We start from the raw sequence: 21,267 nt of genomic DNA on the forward strand, positions 1-21,267 counted from the left end.
GGTTCTGTGCAAACCCTCGGAAGCCCCTGGCTACTCCTTCTCTCTTACACACAAACATAGAGCCTATTTACAGATCATGTGCATTTTGCCTCCAAAGCCCCACTTCTATTGCTCCTGTTCTTCCCATGGTCACCAGCCAAATTCAAACCACCATCCTGACTTGCCCAAAAATGCCCGTACAGCATCTTGTTGACCAATTCAGTGACCCACTCTGGACCCCGCATCTGTGTGGCCTCCACTCTGCAGTCTGAGAGATCGGGTAGAGACACTGCTCTCAGGGTGCCCTGCCACGCTTATCCCCTGGGAGGTATTTCAATCATCACCCTTTGCCCAGAGGATGAAGTCTCGCATCCTCTACAGGGGCTTGCCAGGCCATCCTCCTCTTCCACCACCTGCCTCTTCCACCTCCTCAGTGACCACTTTTGCTATGATTTTCTCCATCTCAGCTGGGCTTCCCCTTCTCACATAGTGAGGGTCCCTTCCATCTGGGCCCTTCAATGTGTGTGCTGGGGGAGAACAGAAAGGGAAGAGAAGGATGGGAGCAAGAAAACTGAGTAAAGATTCTCAGCTAGAGGCCACACACAGTAAAATGAGCACATGAACACATCTACTCTTCCTCAGTTGACACGGATTGCCACAGAACTTACCTGCTCATTGAATAGGGCTTGACTGGGCAACTCCTATAGAAAATGTTTATAATTTGGACTGTTTCTATCTGGAACAGGGAATCTCTGCAGAAAGAGGCCTTAATGACAGAAGGGAAAAATGATGACTGGGTTCCTGCTATAAATTCGTGACCTGGTTTCATAAATCCTCCTCTTTATATACGCACAACTGTGCATTTTTGTTTTCAGATCGAGCCCTCAGTATCCTTTTCATTGTTTTTAAGGCATTCTAGTTCACACTACTATATACAAACCCTGAATTGTGAACTGTTCACTCACTAACCAATTCATTAAGACCTGGTCTCCTTAAAAAGTGACCATTATCAAAAAGAAGGCAAGAATTTTTATTTGGAAATTGTGCAAATGGGATGATTAATTGGTTAGAAGTCAGGAATACCGAATTGGCCTTCAATTTGCATTTGCATGGCAAGCACATCATTTCTTGTATGTATTTTATGTTTATTTGGGGTGACTTTACAGGGAGCTGAAGGAGATTACGGGGAGAACCTTCACAGACATTGCTGCATTTAGCAAAGTGGCTGGACATTCCCCATCTTGTGTATCACTGCCCTGATATCACTGTGACCTGTTTTATCACTGATGGCTGTGGCAGCCCATCTGGAGCAGCCACTGTGAGGACACCAGCTGCAGCCTGGGCAATGCACTCCATGAAGCCCATGGGGGCCAGAAACAGGTGGAAGCCCTGCACCCTACTGAGTTGGTGGGGCAGGAGCCCCACACTCCCAGGCACTGCTCCAGCCACCCAGTCATGGCTCCAGACCCGGGCATCCTTGCACTCTCAGGGGACTATGAAGACTCCTGCCCTGGCAGGCTTGGAAGTGCCTGTTCCCACTCCCTGGCCTCTCCTCATTCCTGGTGCCCACTCCAGTGTGGAGCAAAGTTGTGGTCAAGCCTGGGCACTGTTGTGACCTGGCAGGGTGTGCACGTGCCAAGGGCAGTGCTGACACACTAGCTGCCTGCTGCCCCAGACCCCTCTGAAACTTTGGGCACCAGTGAGCTCAGGGAGGGAGGCCCAGAGGGCTGAGGATGGCTCTGCATGGGCCTGTGGGCACTCCTTAGCATGAACAGCCTGGGCACTGCAGACAGCATGTTGATGGTCGCAGGAAGTAGACAGGTTCCTAGGTGGGAAGGGGCAGGTCCCCAGTGAATTCCCAGTTTCAAGCCAGGGATGGACTGAAGCCTGGGGGCTGGGCTGCCTGTTTCAGGTGAAGTCCATGACCCAGAGTGGGAACTTATGGTGCATTTTCCAGCCCCAACCATGGCCACCCATGGACCAATCAGCATACAATTCCTCCCTCCTGAGCCCACAAAAACCCTAGACTCAGCCAGACTCAGACACTCTCTGGGACGACCTGCCTGCCATAGAAGCTACCCATTTTGGGCCTCCTCTACTCTCTTTGGGATAAACTGCCTGTGGATAGGAGCTACCCACTTTAGGCCTCCTCTCTGCTGAGAAGTGTTCTGTCTCTCAATAAGGCTCTTCTTTGCCTTATTCACCCTCTAGTAGTCCATGTAAACTCATTCTTCCTGGACGTGAGACAAGAACTTGGGACCCACTGAATGGCTGGAGCGAAAGGAGGTGTAATGCTTTCCTGGCCAGCTTGTTGAGCTGTGGGTGGTGACACACTCCCAGACTGTGGGAATGAAGACCTGTGGCCCTTCTGGGAGCACAGACCTCTAGGCTCCCTGAGCCAGGGCTGTGACACACTGTAACACCCTCTTTGGGGATGTGTGGTTCCTGGTGTCTCTGAGCTTTTGGGTGCCACTGCATTCCCATTGTCCAGACGCTGATGCCCACAGCAGAAGCCACCTGTGGTACATCTGGTTCAGCCGCAGCCTCTCACCGAGCCAGCGCCTATGCCGGTGCCTGGAGCTGCCTGCCATACCACAGCAGCTGACATATCTGGTTGTGTGCAGTGGCCAGACCCTGTGCTTGCTCACTCATACACCTCTTGCCACTCCATGCCTGGCTTGCCCTTGGCAGGTGTGGGATCCAGGCCGGAAGCATTAGCTGAGCACAGCCGGCCGGGCTGGGTGGGTGGAATGAGCCCAGCGGGTGTGAAGAGAACTCAAGCAGAGGTGCCACCGGCCACAGAGGTTTCTAGCTGGTGAAGGGATACCTGAAGGATCCTGTGGCATTACTTACTTGTGCAGCATTGTTCTTCCTCTTTAGGAGTGTGCTTGTCTCATATCCCTGTGTGTGCTGTCAGCAACTCCAGGGAGGGGTGGCGCCTCACACCTGCCTATCTTAGCATCTACAACTCTATTTTATATCTGATCGAATCTCAGTAACTATTTTATAGAGAAAACCGTGGTGACTTTTCAACGTGTCCACTCAGCAATAGCACTTGGTTAGTATTCCATGTGCTGGCTGGGTGTGTCAGAGTTGAAAAGAATCCCAAAGGGGGAATTTAAATCATGGTTTGTTTCTTGATTATCTCATTTTTGGCATGTAATTTTAGGTTTGAGGTCTTATTACAGAAGTCATGAGGATTAGTTTCAAATGATCATAACCACTGAGAGCCAGAGGGATCTTAGATAATTAGTCAAGTATACGGATTTGGAAATGGAATACCTGAGAGGGGGAGCATTAATTTCAGGTCCCAAAGCTTGCCGGTGTCCAAGATGAGATGGAGAACCGGGATATTGACAGCTTTCTTTTTGGTGCCCTTTACATGATATGGGAATCCTTTCATTTTAGTCCCAGCTGTCATAGCTTTCCCCTGGAGACAGCTAAAAATATAATTTCAGCTTTGATTATATTTTAAAAGTACACTAATTGAAGCCCAGGCCACATGGCAAAGGCTGCAGAGGGGCAGTGACTTTTATTATCAGTCTGCAGATTCAAAGAACAGGATCCCATTCATTCTAATACTCCAAAAACACCAGTCATTGGAGCCCATCTGCCTCTAAACTGTAGGGAATAAGAAAAAAATATATTTTGAGGAAATGTCCCAGCTTTAAAACTTAAGTAATTCTATTATTCATAATTAGTTTCATTATTTAAAAATTATGTGAGATTTTTAGTCTATTTGGCAATTAAGCTCTGAGATTTCTGTTTTACTTATTTGTAAACCAAAACGGTTCAATACGCCTTTCTTACCCAGGGCTTCTGACCTCAGCCTTGACATTCTCTGCAAGAATATTCTCTGTATGAGAGTTGTAGACCAGGACACCTACCCAGTGAAATGTGCCTTTCTTTGGTTCTGAAATTATGTCAGTTCAGTTCTTTTCAGTGTGAAAACAATTGGCAAATATAAGCAAATTTAGAACTGAGAATTATTCCCTCCTCAATTCTTTCATCAGGTTTTATAGAAACATGTGAAAATGACATGAAATAGTAGTTGAATATGTTGATGTTATAACATGTGGCAAGCTTAACTTTAAAAATAAGAAATCCTCAGCACATGCATTTTGCTTTCTACAAACTCTGTTTAACCTTAGGCTGATCTTATTTTCTATGCTTCCTGTCTGTTTTTGCTACTCTAGTCCGAGCTCTAAGTTTTAGTCTCCCTGCAGGTAATCCACTAGAGATCTTTCTGAAAGAATCATAGAAGGAGTATAAACATTGCTTTATGTTTCTTCTTTTCTGGGTTCAGTGCTTTCTTTCATATGCTCACCTCTTTGGGGACATTTAAGTGCTGTGCTAAATTTTCACCATTATTAAAAAAGACATTTTTTTAATTGATAAAAGCCTAACTAGCCCTGAACACAATGAATTTTGCTAATTAAAAAGGCTGTGATTCTTAGTCAGTGTTAACACCTGTCGAATACCAAAGAAACTTTTTAGTGTTAATTCAGGTGGTGACATATCAGTTGATTGCAGAAATATTCCCTGAGGTATAAACAAGAAGGCAAAAATTAATTATTAGTTATTGGGTTTGTATTATTAATTACTCTAGTTTCTGTCAGCTTCAAATGAGAATCGTATTCAAAGTGTCCAGAAAAGAGTCTCAGTGGCTTTGGGGCATGATCTTGTCAGAGGATGTTTCTTTTCAACATCTATTATTTTTACTCATATTTAAAATCGTGCATATTACTTGCTTAAAGCACTGGCCTTTACCTTTTCCAAGAGATAATATTCACAGGAAAAGTGAACAGGTGGTACAAATGACCTGATAACAGTTTTAAGTCTGGCATCTTTATGAGCATTTCATCTAGAAATTTATGTATTTATTTTATTTGTTTATTTATAGCTCTCCTTATTTCACAAAATACTTGCTTAAGAATTATTTCATTATGTAATAAAAAAGGATGACATATGACCTATGTTTTAAGCTCAAAAATTTTTAAGGAAGAAAAATCTATACCTGCTATCATGTTGGGTGAAACCCATCCAGTACTTATGAAAATAAAACATTATTAGGCATAGCCATTGTGATGGTTTGGAACACATCTGTGAATTTTTTGCATACCACTTTCAAAATATGGAGTCCAGTTCCCCTCTCCTAATGTGAACTGAACTTAGGGATTTGCTTCTAATGAATAGAAAATTGTGGAAGTGATATTGGGCCACCTCTGGGCTAGGTTAGCAAAGGTGACACAGCTCTGCCAGTCTCCTGCTCTCATGGGGAAACACGCCTCAGGAGCCCTGAGACGGTATACTAGAGGGACTGCCACCCTGAAAACACAGTGCTGGAGAGAGATTCCAGGGAGAGACATAGAGACACAGAAAGAGGTGCCCGAGGATCTCAGCTGTCCAACCCCTGTTATTTGAGTCATTCCAGCCCTGGCACCAGAGAGATGAGAGGAGAAACCTGACAATGTCCCCAGCCTGAGCCATCACCAGACTCCATCCTCCTGAGTGCCCCTGAGCCAGCATCACCACTGAACACTCTGGAGGACTTACAGAGACTGAGAGATGGTAAATGGTGGTTGTTGTTTTAAGCCACCAAATTTTGGATGATCTGTTAAGCAGCTTAGACACCTAGAAAAATTATCACTACTGAGTTGGATAATTAGGGAGGGTTTTAAAGGCCAAAGTCATTAATGCTTCTACCCTGGCAAGGTCAAATCATCAGGAAATTGTCTTTTAAACTCAACAGATCTTCAATGCCCCTTTACTGGGGCTAGAGAATAATCTGATATGTATCTGATAGAGCCTCTTCAAAGCCTCTGTCAACAACTGTTGTGTGGGTCTGGGTCAACCCTGGCCTGGTTTAATTTCAGTCAACTACAGCTACTCACCTTCTGTTTTAGGTCCTGGCCTGTACTGATCTTTTGATCAGTGACTCTCTGTATGTATGTGTGTGTGTGTGTGTGTGTGTGTGTGTGTATTGTGTGTGTCTTTCCATTTTATCTGAAGGGGCTAAATAATAGTGCTGTGGTTGCTTTATATACCAAAAGAATTCCTAGGAAGAGAATATTGGTTGTCAGTTGAGCTTTAAAACAGATGTGAGAGAACACTGAGGAAAGGAATGCATGAAACCAAAAGGCAAAAAACAAAAAACAAAAAAACAAAAACCTGCTATTATTCCCCACCATCCACACGAATTTTAAACTAAATTAAAAATGGTATTTAAAAGTCTAAAGGCCTAACTGAAGCTTTAGATTAGACTGGTGGGAATTGTCACAATTACTCACGTAATTGTGCTGTAAACTAAGATTATAATAATTTTTTAAAACCCAATCTAATTGACATTTGTCACCAAACCTTATTCTCCAGCAGCAGGCTAGTCTGTGTTATGCTGCTTAATTTACTCTAAATTAAAAACAAAATCATATCCCCTGCAAATAAAATTATTGATAGTATGAGTAGAGACTGTTCTACTTCCTGAGTTGTGTAGAATTTCACTGCACAGTTTTGATGCCTCCTGGGGAAATATCCACAGAGCATCAAGGCAGAAATACTTCCTCGTCACAACCTCCCCCTATCATCAGGGAATGCAGGTGTTCAGGAATTAAGGAGAAAGAGCATCCGATCCCACCTCTGTCCTGGGTTGGTTCCCATGAACAAGCAACTGTGCTGTATTAATGACTATTAAAAATACATACATATTTATGTATAAAAATATATGAATATATTGATTAAGAAAATACTTGTTCCCAAATTGCAAAACAAAAATATTATCTATTTTATTTTTATTATTTATTTTAAAGTGTATTTTAGAAACAGGGCCTCCCTCTGTCACCAGGATGGAGTACAATGGCGTGATCTTAGCTCACTGCAGTCTTGAACTCTTGGGCTCAAGAGATTCTCCCACCTCAGCCTTTAGAAGTTCTGGGATGACAGGTGTGAACCAACGTGTCCAGCCTCAATTTTAGATAAAAAGGCTATTGAGTTTATTATAAACCACATACTTCATTAACACATTGGCAGGTTCTGCAAACAGCTGTAAGGATGCACTGAATATTTGCGATTGTGGATGAGGCTGCTGGAGCATTGGGGATCCATTCATCATGCCAAAGTGTAGCTCAGGTAGTCACCTCCATGGAAAATGTGTGCTTTCCAAATGTGGCTGCCAGGTCATTGTGGAATTCCATCCAGAAGCACCTTGTTCTTCCATCGCCATCATTCTGGACAAGGCAGAATCCACATTCCCCATATTACTAACTTTAAAGCAGAAATGTTATGCCTTTGCCTATAATTGAAATTGTAGTCATTTTAAAATCAAATATTGCTAAAATTTGATGTTAGAGGGATAGATGATCAATAATTGGGTTGAAAGAATACTGTCTCTCATTAAGCAAAATGAAAATGTTTTCAGAGATTTGCGAAATGTTTTGCTATGAAGACTTCACTGCAAAGCACCCACTTTGTTTAAAGCAATAAGGCAACGTGCTGGATGAACCTAAAGAGGTTTTCAACACAGAACTTCACAATAAAAATGGTAAGAAATGCACACAAACCATGGAAATCAAGTGCTGTAAGAGTGTGTTTTATAAAAGTGGCTTAAGGAAATGCTTTGGACATTTCTATTAATTATAGCCAATGTTCATGGATCTGTATGCTGAGTACACACCTAGGCATTTGCATTTCATTATTTCTTTGAACTCTTTCAAAAGCCCTGAGGTCTTCATGATTATCTCCATTTCACAAACGATGATACTGAGGAACAGGGAAAGCAAGTGATTTGCTGGCTGCCATAGAGCCACGTTGGGGAGCCAAGATTCAAAACCCAGGCAATTGCATTCCAGAACTGTATAGTGGTTGCACATTGGATAGATGGAGTCAAGTAATTCCTTCTATTGGATGCAGTGGTGGTGAGGATGGGGAAAGGATGATTGCAACAAAAATAAAACACAAGCAGGGAGGCTTTCCTCCAGGTAGTTTTCAGTTTTTCTTTTATATAGAGAGTAGGGGGGAAATGCATCCTGCTTCTTCCTTGGAAATACAGACTCTGTGTATGAAGACATCTTTTATAATCCCAATTTAGCAACAGCCTCGAGCTGTTCTTAACTTGGGAAATGCTGTGTGGCTGACTCTAACTGACAGTGATGAATATATTTTGGCTGACACCTTACCAAAATTTGGGTTTATTTATTTCATTAATATTTTTCTTTAGGCAAAATACATTTGTCATGCCCTTTCTATTTATAACCTGGAAATGTTTCCTGTTTAGAGTTAGACTCTTTGTGACAGGCCACCAAGAAGCAGAAGACAGATGGTTTAGATGCCCCTTTAGCACAGTTTAAATAATACGATCTCTCTGTAATGGGATGCAAGTCTGATTCGGGGTCATGCTCCCTGTGTACACTTTGTGTTTTTTTGAATATGTCGGTTCGAGCAGAAGTTGCCTGTGTTCAAAAAGCAGGGTCCCTACAGTGCACCCCTCAGTCCTGAACGTAGCTCCTAATAGATAGGATGTGACCAAGCTGTCACATTAGATTCTTTTCCACTAATGGAGCTTCTGAAGGTCTGAGATGAAAGCTACAACCTAGCCCCAACCCAGAGGTCTGGGTTTCTGGTGTGTAGTTGTTCTGTTCTTTCTAATAACTCCCCTCATGGCCTGTCTTATTCAGAATCTTGTAAATGAGCCATGCCTTGTGATATATTTCTTCCATCAAGATTCAAATACAATGCACGTCCAAAGATGAATCATGAACATACATACTTAAAAAAATTTTTTTACAGGGTCCTCTCTGTCACTTAGGCTGGAGTGTGGTGGTACCATCACAGCTCATTACAGCCTCGACTTCCTGGGCTCAAACAGTCCTCCCACCTCACCTCTTGAGTAGCTAGGACTGTAGGTGCATGCCACCATGCCAGGCTAATCTTTTTTTGTATTTTTTGTAGAGACAGGGTTTTTGCCATGTTGTCCAGGCTGGTCTCAAACTCGTGGGCTTAAGCAATCCACCCACCTTGGCTTCCCAAAGTGCTAGGATTATAGGTGTGAGCTAAAAGTATTTCTTATTTCAAAGCAGAATTGCTACCTAGCAACAAGCATGGGCTTGTCTTCTTGGTGTGAGCTTGTCCAAGCAGGAGGTAGATGTTGGTGGAGATTAGGTTAAGGAAAGAAAAGCATCATCATTTTTGAGAAGGAAAATCTCTCAAGAGGAGATTATTTAGTGACTTCTTAGGAAAAGTTTAGATCCTGGTGCCTCATGTGACAAATGTCAAATGCATCTCAATTACCTGGATAAATTAGCCAGAAGTATTTTGCACATCTGAAATCATTACCTCACTTTATCTTGTTTACAGGTAAATACTGACAATCACAGACCTAGAGTACTGCTTTTTCTTAAGAATGTCTTTTCCAACCCCTGGCACCAGCAGATGTCTTCCACCTTGGGGCAGTTCTTGAAAATGAGGGCCCGGTAATTATCATCTTTGGGGATGATGTAAGGCCATATTATATGGAAGATTATATGAAGATTCACAGACTACTGAAAAGACAGGTATTCAGGGATATTTCATGGAGTTCAAGAGGAGAAGGATTAAGGATAACCATCTTCAATGTATATGTTTGGGAAGGCAGTTTTGTGGGCACATTGCTTTATACCCATAGGCACTACACTTATTTCTCTGTTGTTGAAAACAACAGAACCACAGCATTGACTGCACGGGTATTGGTGCTATTTCAGTGTCTTGGTATATCATGAACCAGATAGGAACTTGTTAAGTTTGAAGGATGAGGTTGCTGGGATTTTGTATGTGGGAGAAGGGGATGCTTCGTTCTATGGCTTTTGAGATAGAGACGGAAAAGAAACAGTCAGGGAGGAAAGTGAAGAGAGAAGAGTGAAGCCACGGGGGCTCACGTGTAGGGGTCTCCAGAACTGAAGCCTGTGGTCAGAGGTGGAGAAGAGAAAGGCATAGTCAGGTGTCAGGGCACTTAATTTCCTCATCAGCAGCTTAAAATTTGGTTTCACACACTGGCTTTAGTGTGTGACACCATTCAGAGCTGAGATGAGGAGTGTCAACTTGACCTCTGCTAAACCTCTGAGGATGTGAGTGCTGTAGGGAAGAGAGCAGGTGAAATAAATTCCATATAACCAAGCAAACAGAGTAAATATCTCTCTCTCTCTCTCGCCCACACACGCACATATACACACACACACACACACAATTCTCATTAACAAAATTATGGGGAAAAACAACCTTTCTACCATAGTTACAAGGTCTCAAATTTGTAATCTGTAAATTCCTTTTTTTTTTTTCAAAAAAGAACTAGCTTTTCTTCTGAGACCTTGTTAGAAGGCAGGCCGGTGCTACGTGTGTTAGGTACATATTCCTTTGTGTTCACATAAGTAACTCGTTGCATTTATGAAAGAAATGAATTAATCCTATTCTTGCAGGCCCAAGTGACCAGGCCTTCATATGGGAGACGATCTCCTGCAGCGTCCAGGGGAGAAGGTGGTTATGTCTCTCTAGGCTCATTGGACAAAATCAGTTAAATTGTGTTCCAAAAGCTGTATGGCTGCAGACACTGTGAACAGCAGGACAGCCTTTTCACAGTTCAAGGAGCCTTGCTGCCTGAGATGAGAGCTGCCAGGGATGGCAAAGTATCAAGCACTTTTTTCTATGACTACTTAGTATTGGACAAAAATTTGCCCAGCAATCCATCTCACCCTAATGTTTCAATAAATAGCCTGTGTTTTAATATTCACATGGGAGGGATGTGCTTTAAAAAGTTATAGTCTATCAGATTCTGCACTCTCTTTTGTATCCAAATGCACAAAAGGAAGGTTGAAATTCTAATGGAGAATGTTTTCAGTTAAAATCCATTCTCAATGATAAAATTAGGTAACCTTATTCTTTTCATAGACTATTTTTTTCTTCCACGATCACACAGGGATTTTCAAATATTTGTCTTGAATGTCAAGTTTAACTCTTTGGTGCTGTGCTAAAGACAAGACTGTAGCAATTAAAAAAGTGTTCAGATAACCACCTACAAGAAGACAAAAGGCTCAGCCTTGAATTGAAAAGATTAAAGGACTATGCACATTTCATCTGAAAAGAATGGTTATTTAATGATGATTTTGATATACCATGCATGGTTGCTGCACAGAAATTGGCCAGTAAGTATTTCCCATCTTTATTTGAAAAGATAATAGGAAGAAATAGAATTAGGCAGCAGCACATAGGATTCAACTCAGGCTTAAGGAAGGACCTTGACAGGGGGATTAGTACAAATATGGGAGACAGACAGAATGTTTTCTCCAGTGGTTACACAGAAGTAGGTGAGGCTATTGTCCACTTGTCTTTTTAGATATGGTCTTGCCTGATGGCAATGAGATCAAATTCAAACATTTATTCAGGTTTCTGATATTTTGTCTTATGCATTTTGGCATGTAAAGCTATTGAACATAATACTGAAAAGCATCAGAGCATAAGGAGTAAATTGTCATCCAGAACAATTTAAAAATATCCTTGAATATATGGCTGGTCTGAAACATTCTCTTTATTTTATAGGAGTCAAAGTAACCTCTGAGATAGAGGATATATGTCATTTTTATATTTTTATTTGAAATGAGTTTTTTTTAAAAAAACTCTTAAAAATTGGGAGAAAAGATTAATTAATCAGTGTGATTGACTCCTTACAGCAAATAATATAAACTTACTTATGGTGACATTTATATAATAAATTTCAAAGTAGAATTTTTGGATAATAGCTTTTCTAACTGTAGTGGAATGCTTGGAATAAAACTTAAAGGTAACAGGAAACTAGATGAGACATTTATCCTTTTGTAAATAACTTTTTTTAAAGAACAATTTTAAATTTGCAGAAAAATTGTGAGAACAGTACAGAGTGCCTATAGGCTCCACACCTGGTTTATCCTATGATTAATATTTACATTTGTTTGGTATATTTGTAACAATTAATGAACCAGTATTGATATTATTGTCTAAAGGACACACTTTATTAAATTTTCACAAGTTTTTGTCTAACATCCTTTTTTTCTATTCTAAGATCCCATCCAGAATACAGTATGTTTGGTCTCCTGCCTCCTTAGGAGTTCTTGGCTGTGAGTTTCTCAGATGACTTCCCTTGTTTTTGATAACCTTGACAAATCTGAGGAGTACTAGTCAGGTATCTTGTAGAATGTCCCTCACGTCGGGGTGCCTGCTGTTTTTTGTCATGATTAGCCTGGGGTTGTGGTTTCTTGGGAGGAAGACCATTGAAGTAACGTGCCATTTCCATCACTTCATTGAGAGCACATACAATCAACATGACGTACCGCTAGTGATGACAAACCTGATTGCCTGGCTGAGGTTGTTGTCAGTTTTCCCCACTGCAAAGTTACTCTTTTTCCCTCTCTCTTCCATACTGTACTCTTTGGAAGGAAGTTACAGTGCCCAGCCTACACTTCAGGAGTGGGGAGTTAGAATCCACCTCATGGAGGGCCGAGCACCTATGCAAATTGTCTGTAATTCTTCTGCATAGGAGACATTTCTTCTTTCTCATTCATTCATGGAATCACATATTTATATCACTCTGGATTCATAGATATTTATTTTGTGCTTTGGGCAATAATCCAATACTATTTTACTTACTTGTTGCTCAGGTGGTTCTAGCTTTGGTTATCGGCACTCTTTCAGTTGACCCTGGTGCTTTTTTGAACTACCCCACCGCTAGTTTTTTCTTTTCCAACTTTTAAGTGCAGGAGTACATGTGCAGGATGTGCAGGTGTATTACATAGGTAGATGTGTGCCATGGTGGTTTGCTGCACTGATCGTCCCAGGTATTAAGCCCAGCCACCATTAGCTAGTCTTCTTGATCCTCTCCTTCCTCCCATGCTCCACCATCTGACAGGCCCAAGTTTGTGTTGTTCCCACCCATGTGTCCATGTGTTCTCATCATTTAGCTCCCACTTATAAGTGAGAACATGTGGTATTTGGTTTTTCATTTCTGTGTTAGTTTGCTAAGGATAATGCACTCCAGCTGCATCCATGTCCCCGTAAAGGACGTGATCTCATTCTTTTTATGGCTGCATAATATTCCATGGTGTACAGGTACCACATTTTCTGTATCCAGTTTATCATTGATGGGCACCTAGGCTGTTTTTTTGTCTTTGCCATTGTGAGTACTGCTGTGATGAATATATGAGTTCATGTGTCTTTATAATAGAATGATTTATATTCCTTTGGGCCTATACCCAGTCATGGGATTGCTGGGTCAAGTGATATTTCTGCCTCTAGGTCTTTAAGGAATTGCCCTACTGTCTTCCACAATGGCTGAACTAATTTATACTCCCACCCACAGTGTAAAATTGTTCCTTTTTCTCAACAACCTCACCAGCATCTGTTGTTTTTTGATTGTTTACTAATATGTGAAACGGTATCTCATTGTGGTTTTGATTTGCATTTCTCTAATGATAAGTGATGTTGAGCTTTTTTTCATGTTTGTTGGCTGCTATGTGTCTTCTTTTCAGAAGTGTCTGTTGTTCGTGTCCTTTGCCCAATTTTTAATGGGGTTGTTTTTTTCTTGTAAATTTGTTTAAGTTCCTTACAGATGCTGGATATTAGAACTTTGTCAGATGGGTAGTTTGCAAATATTTTCCTGCATTCTGTAGGTTGTCTGTTTACTCTGTTGATAGTTTCTTTTGCTGTGCAGAGGTTCTTTAATTAGATACCAGTTTTCAATTTTTGCTTTTGTTGCAATTGCTTTTGGCATCTTCATCATGACATATTTGCCTGTGCCTGTGTCCTGAATAGTATTGCCTCAGTTTTATTCTAGGGTTTTTATAGCTTTGGACTTTATATTTAAGTCTTCAATCCAAATTGAGTTGATTTTTGTATATAGTGTAAGGAAGAGGTCCAGTTTTAATTTTCTGCATATGGCTGGCCAGTTCTCCCAGCACCACTTATTAAATAGGAAATTCTTTCCCCATTGCTTGTTTTTGTCAGGTTTGTCAAAGATAAGGTGGTTGTAGGTGTGTGGTCTTGTTACTGGTTCACTATTCTGTTCCGTTGGTCTATGTGTCTGTTCTTATACCAGTACCATGCTGTTTTGTTTACTGTAGCCCTGTAGTATAGTTTGAAGTTGGGAAGCATGATGCTTCCAGCTTTGTTCTTTTTGCTTCAGATTGCCTTGGCTATTCGGGCTCTTTTTTGGTTCCACACAAATTTTAAAATACATTTTTTTCTAATACTATGAAGAATGTCAATGATAGTTTAATGGGAATAGCATTGAATCTATAAATTTCTTTGAGCACTACAGCCATTTTCATGACATTGATTCTTCCTATCCGTGAGCATGGATGTTTTTCCATTTGTTTGCATCATCTCTAATTTATTTGAGCAGTTGTTTGTAGTTCTCTTTGAAGAGATCTTTCACTTCCCTTGTTAACTGTATTCCTAGGTATTTTATTCTTTTTGTGACAGTTGTTAATGGGAGTTCATTCATGATTTGGCTCTTGGCTTGCCTGTTATTGTTGTATAGAAATGCTAGTGATTTTTGCACATCGATTTTGTATCCTGAGACTTTGCTGAAGTTGTTTATCAGCTTAAGAAGCTTTTCAATTGAGATGATGGGGTTTTCTAGATATAGGATTATGTCATCTGCAAGCAAAGATAGTTCGACTTTCTCTCTTCCTATTTGAATATCCTTTACTTCTTTCTCTTGCCTGATTGCCCTAGTCAGAACTTCCAATATTATGTTGAATAGGAGTGGTGAGAGAGGGCAACCTTGTCTTGTGCCAGTTTTCAAGGGGAATGCTTCCAGCTTTTGCCCATTCAGTATGATATTGGCTGTGAGTTTGTCATAGATGGCTCTTATTATTTTGAGGTATATTCCTTCGATACCTAATTTGAGAGTTTTTAACAGGAAGTGATGTTGAATTTTATTGAAGGCTTTTCTGCATCTATTGAGATAATTATGTGGTTTGTGCCCTTAGTTCTCTTTATGCAATGAATCACATTTATTGATTTGCATATTTTGAATAAGCCTTGTATCCCAGGGATGAAGCCTACTTGATCGTTGTGGAGAAGCTTTTTGATGTGCTGCTGGATTTGGTTTGCCAGTATTTTGTTAAGAACTTTTGCGTCAATGTTCATCAAGAATATTGGCCTGAAGTTTTCTTTTTTATTGTATCTCTGCCAGGTTTTGTTATCAGGATGATGCTGGCCTCATAGAATGAGTTGTGGACGAGTCCCTTCTTTTCAATTTTTTGGAATGGTACCAGCTCTTCTTTGTAACTCTGGTAGAATTCAGCTGTGAATCTGCCTGGTCCTGGGCTTTTTTGGGTTGGTGGACTATTTATTACTGCCTCAGTGTCAGAATTGTTTTTTTTTTTTTTTTTTTTTGAGACGGAGTCTCCTCTGTCACCCAGGCTGGAGTGCAGTGGCGCAATCTCGGCTCACTGCAAGCTCCGCCTCCCGGGTTCACGCCATTCTCCTGCCTCAGCCTCTCCGAGTAGCTGGGACTACAGGCGCCCACCACCACGCCCAGCTAATTTTTTGTATTTTTAGTAGAGACGGGGTTTCACCGTGGTCTCCATCTCCTGACCTTGTGATCCGCCTGCCTCGGCCTCCCAAAGTGCTGGGATTACAAGCGTGAGCCACCGTGCCTGGCCAGAATTGTTATTGGTCTGTTCACGTATTCAATTTCTTCCTGATTCTATCTTGGGAGGGTATGTGTGTCTAGGAATTTAACTATTGCTTCTATATTTTCTAATGTATGTGCATAGAGGTGTTTATAGTATTCTCTGATGGTTATTTGTATTTCTGTGGGGTCAGTGGTGATATCCCCCTTATCATTTCTGATTATGTTTATTTGAATCTTGTCTCTTTTCTTCTTTATTAGTCTAGCTAGTGGTCTATTTTATTAATTTTTCAGAAAAACAACTCCTGGATTTATTGATTTTTGAAGATATTTTTTGTGTCTCTATTTTCTTCCAGTTCAGCTCTGATCTTAGTTATTTCTTGTCTTCTGCTAGCTTTGGGGCTTGTTTGCTTTTGGTTCTCTAGGTCTTTTAGTTATGATGTTAGGTTGTTAACTTGAGATCTTTCTAGCTTTTCAATGTAGGCATTTAGTGTTGCAAATTTGCCTCATAACACTGCTTTGGCTGCCTCCCAGAGATTCTAGTACATTGTATCTTTCTTCTCATTAGTTTCAAATAACGTCTTGACTTCTGACTTAATTTCATTATTTCCCCAAAAGTCATTCAGGAGCAGGTTGTTCAATTTCCACGTAGTTGTATGGTTTTTAGTTAATTTCTTAATCTTGAATTCTAATTTGATTGCTCTGTGGTCTGAGAGACTGCTTGTTATGATTTCAGTTCTTCTGCATTTGCTGAGGACTCTTTTAATTCCAATTATGTGATAATTTTAGAGTAAGGCCACGTGGCAATGAGAAGAATGTATGTTCTTTTGTTTTTTAGTGGAGAGTTCTGTAGATGTCTATCAGGTCCACTTGATTCAGAGCTTAGTTTATGTCTTGAATTTCTTTGTTAAATTTCTGTCTTGATGATGTCTACTATTGACAGTGGGGTATTAAAGTCTTCCACTATTATTGTGTAGGAGTCTAAGTCTCTTTGTAGGTCTCTAAGAACTTGCTATATGAATCTGGGTGCTCCTGTATTGGGTGCATATAGGATAGTTAGCTCTTCCTGTTGAATTGAACCCTTTGCCATCATGTAATGCCCTTCTTTGTCTTTTTTGATCTTTGTTGGTTTAAGTCTGTTTTGTCAGAAACTAGGATTGTAATTCCTGCTTTTTTCTATTTTCCATTTACTTGGTAAATTTTCCTCCATCCCTGTATTTTGAGCCTAAGTGTATCTTTGCACCTGAGATGGCTCTCTTGAAGACAGCAGACTGATGTGGCTTGACTCTTTATCTTGCTTGCATTCTATGTCTTTTAATTGGGGCATTTAACCCATTTACATTTAAGGTCAGTATTGTTAATGTGAATTTGATTCCATCATCATGATGCTAGCTGGTTATTTTGCAGACTTGTTTATGTGGCTGCTCCATAATGTCACTGGTCTGTCTACTTCAGTGTGTTTTTGTAGTGGCGTGGTAACAGTTTTTCCTTTCGGTATTTAGTTCTTCCTTCAGGAGCCTTTGTAAGGCAGGTCTGGTGGTAACAAATTTCTTCAACATTTGTTTGTCTGAAAAGGATCTTATTTCTCCTTTGCTTATGAAGCTTAGTTTGGCAGGACATGAAATTCTGGGTTGGAAATTCTTTTCTTTAAGAATGTTGAATATTGGCTCCAGTCTTTTCTGGCTTGTAGGGTTTCTACTGAGGTCTGCTGTTAGTCTGATGTTCCTTTTGTAGGTGATGTGGCCCTTCTCTCTGGCTTCCCTTAACATTTTTTCTTTCATTTCGATCTTGGAGAATCTGATGATTATGTGTCTGGTGGTTGATCTTCTCATGAAGTATCTTACTGGAGTTGTCTGCATTTCTTGATTTTGAATTTTGGCCTGTCTTGGAAAAGTTCTCCTGGATGATATCCTGAAATATGTTTTCTAAATTGGCTCCATTCTCCCTGTCTCTTTCAGGTACTCCAGTTAGTTGTAGATTTGGTCTCTCTACATAATCCTATATTTCTCAGAAGTTTTATTCATTCCTTCTCATTATTTTTTTTCCCTATTCTTGTCTGCCTGTCTTATTTCAGAAAGATAGTCTTTAAGCTCTAAGATTCTTTCCTCCACTTGGTCTAGTCTGCTTTTAATACTTGTGACTGCATTGTGAAGTTCTTGTGGTGGGTTTTTCACCTCCAACAGGTTGGTTATGTTGCTCTCCATACTGGCTATTTTTGCTGTCAGCTCCTGCATTGTTTTATCTTGATTCTTAGTTTCTTTGAATAGGGGTACAATATCTCCTTTAGCTCAGCAAAGTTTGTTTTTACCCACATTCTGAAGCCTACTTCTGTCATTTCAGCCATCTCAGCCTCAGCCCAGTTCTGAGCCCTTGCTAGAGAGTTGTTGCAGTTATTTGCAGGAGAGGGGGCCCTCTGGATTTTTGAGTTTTCAGCATCTTTGTGCTGTTTCTTTCTCATCTTTGTGGGCCTATCTACCTTTGATCTTTGAGGTTGCTGACCTTTGGATGGGGTTTTTGGTTTTGTTGTTGCTGTTGTTTGTTTGTTTGTTTTTTAAAGTCTAGCTACTCTTTCATAGGGCTGCTGCTGTTTTCTGGGAATCCACTCCAGACCTAGTCACCTCGGTTCTTCAAGTACCTGGAGGTATCACCAGTGGAGGCTGTGAAACAGCATAGTTGGCAGCCTGCCCCTTCCTCTGGAAGATCCATCTGAGGGGTGTACTGACCTCTTGCCAGCCTGAACACACCTGTATGAGGTGGCTGGAGGACCCAAGTTGGGAGTTCTCACCCAGCCAGGTGAAAGGAGATCAGGGACTCAAAGAAGCAATCTGACTGCTTTTTGGTAGAGCAGCTGTGCTATGTTGGGGAAATCCTTCACTGGGTCTCTTCAGCCCCCAATCAGTTTGGTCTCTCCAAGGCCCATAGGCTGGACTGGTTGAGATACCCAAACACTCAAGGTGGTGGCCTGCCCTGCCCCCTGGGCACTCTGTCCCAGGGAGAAATTAGAACTCAGTCAGCGGTAGAACGTGGATGGGGATGGCCAGAGGCCCTGGCTGGGAAGACCCAACCAGTGAGGAGAAGTGGATGTGGGCCCCATTTAAAAAAGGAGTCTGATCATGCCTTGACAAAATAGCCGTGCTGGGGAACTGCTTCTGCCCTGATCAGCTTGGAGAACCCACAGGCTGGAATGGCTGAGTTGCCCAAATAACCAAGGTGATGGGGCCTCCCCTCCCCGCAGGCACTGTCCCAGGGAGAGATCAGAGCTCTGTCCATAGAATATGGGTAGGCAAGGGTAGCTGGAGGCTCTGGCTGGGAGGTCCCACCCAGTGAGGGGGAGTGGGTTGAGGTCCCACTTAAAGAAGCAGTCTACTTTGGGAGGCTGAGATGGGCGGATCTCCTGAGGTCAGGAGTTTGAGACCAGCCTGGCCAACATGGCGAAACTACGTCTCTACTAAAAATACAAAAATTACCTGGGCATGGTGGCGGGCACCTGTAATCCCAGCTACTTGGGAGGCTGAGACAGAAGAATCACTTGAACTCAGGAGGCAGAGGTTGCAGTGAACCGAGATGGCGCCATTCGCACTCCAGCCTGGGAAACAGAGTGAGACATCGTCTAAAAAAAAAAAAGAGAAAAGAAAAAAGCAGTCTGACCAGGTTCAGGCAAAGCAGCTGTGCTGCACTGGGGGGACCTTTCCTCATCAGGACCATTTGGAGTCTCCAAAGCCCGCAGGCTGGAATGATTGAGTTGACCAAACAGCAGAGATAGCAGCCCACCCCTTTTTAGGGGCTCTATCCCATCTCAGGCAGGCTCCACCCTGCGGCTTGTGGCTGGCTGGAATTCTGAGTCAGTGGGTCTTATTTCGTCATGTGCAGTAGAAGCGGAGCCCACAGACCAACGCTGCTTGGCTCCCTGGATTCTCCCCCCTTCCTAGGGGTATGTACAGACCTCCCACCTTGGCGGGGATCCTGGGGCAGAGTATGTCAAGCTCTCTGTGTGCCTGGGCAGCTGCTCTGCTGAGACTACACAAGTCTTTGTGTCAGACTCAACGCCCTGCTGGTGTGGGCTCACGAGGGGATCTCCTGCTCTGAGGGTTGCAGAGATCCATGGGAGAAGCGTGGTTTCCTGGGGCCTCACATTCGCTCACCATTTTCCTTGGCTGGGATAGAGGCTCCATGTCACTCGCAAGTGGGCTATCGCTCTACCCTGATTTTCTTCATCCTCCAAGGGTTCAGTTGTTTCACTATCAGTCCCAAGGCCAGTGCCTGGATATTCCAGTTGAAGGTGCTGTATCCATTCGCCCCCTTCGTTCCTCTCTGTGAGCGCCATGAACCACAGCTGCTTCCATTCAGCAATATTGGCCCTTCCTCCATTCGTTTTTTCTAAACACTCCTTCTTACCTTCTGGGACTACAAGATGCTCCACACTCATCTTGTATATTTTCTGCTTCAGTCCTACAAACAGCAGTTTATCCAAGCAGCTGTGGTTCCTTTTATTGGAGGATAATACTAGAAACCAAGATCTGGGTGCCAAGTATGCCCATTGCTACTGGGTGTTGTTCTTCTCAGCCCACTGAGCTAAGAAGAAGGAAATATATGCACCAGATGTACATTAACTGCTTAAATACACTTGTCTCTATATATTTCTACGTGAGCCCATCTCTATCTGTGTTAAGCTAAATATGGGTTCATACCGATGTCTCCAACTCTAGTCCATTACCATATAGATCATTACAGCCTCCCTTCCTAGCCTACCTGTAAACCCACACTCCCATGACTTCCTTAACCACCATTCATTTACTCAGTTGTACAATTCTAGTATACATATTTACCAGTAGCAGAATTGTTAACCCAGACCCTGTGGGAAATAACTGTATTAACTACAGTTCACTGTTCCTGTGAAACTCTTTTTGCCTTCAGGCTTATAGAGTCCACACATTTCCAGAGTTACTAAGGTCAGCACCTTTTCCCCCTCCTACTCCCTTCAGTGCAGTGATTTCATGCATTTGTAATACAACTACATTCTTTTTCTTTTCTCTCCAGGCTACATTCTGTCCTGATATCCACCAAACTCCTAAACAACTTTAAAAATATCTGCACTCGTGAAGGTATTTAACAATAGGGCAACTTTTCAACACTCTACCTCTTCTGTCCTGGCAACTGCTGATCTTTCAAATGGTTATTACTAGAGCTTTGCCTTTTCCAGAATGCAATTTAATTAGACTCATACCATCTGTAGCCTTTTCATACTGGCTGTTTTTTCAGTGAAATTCCTCCATGTGTTTTCATGACTTGATAGTTCATTTATTTTTATTGCTGAATAATATTCTATTGTATGAAGGCACCACAATGAGTTCACCCATTCACCTATTAAAGGACATCTTGGTTGCTTTTAGTTTGGATGATTATGAGTAAAGTTTCTGTAAACATTTGTGTGCATCTGATTGTGTGGACATCAATTTTCAAATCAGTTGGATAAATATCTAAGAGTGTGATTGTTGGATCATATGATAAAACTGTGCTTAGCTTTGTAAAAAAACTGCCAAGCTCTTTTCCAAAGTGAGTGTACCATTTTCATTTCCACCAGCAATAAATCAGAGTTCCTGTTATTCTGCATTCTGGCCACCATTTAGTATTGTCTGATTTTTAGTCCTTCTAAATGG

General features: G+C 41.7%; 1 long non-coding RNA gene across 1 annotated transcript; it reads left to right on the forward strand.

Moving 5' to 3' along the window:
* The first annotated feature begins 10,920 nt into the window (after window positions 1–10,920).
* On the forward strand, window positions 10,921–20,716 carry LOC134736405 (uncharacterized). The gene is made up of 3 exons (XR_010120405.1): window positions 10,921–11,144; window positions 12,038–12,092; window positions 20,648–20,716. It is a non-coding gene; the product is annotated as an uncharacterized lncRNA (long non-coding RNA).
* Window positions 20,717–21,267: the final 551 nt, after the last annotated feature.

Source organism: Symphalangus syndactylus, chromosome 4, assembly GCF_028878055.3.
Source record: "Symphalangus syndactylus isolate Jambi chromosome 4, NHGRI_mSymSyn1-v2.1_pri, whole genome shotgun sequence".
In the NCBI taxonomy this organism is placed as follows: Eukaryota; Metazoa; Chordata; class Mammalia; order Primates; family Hylobatidae; genus Symphalangus; species Symphalangus syndactylus.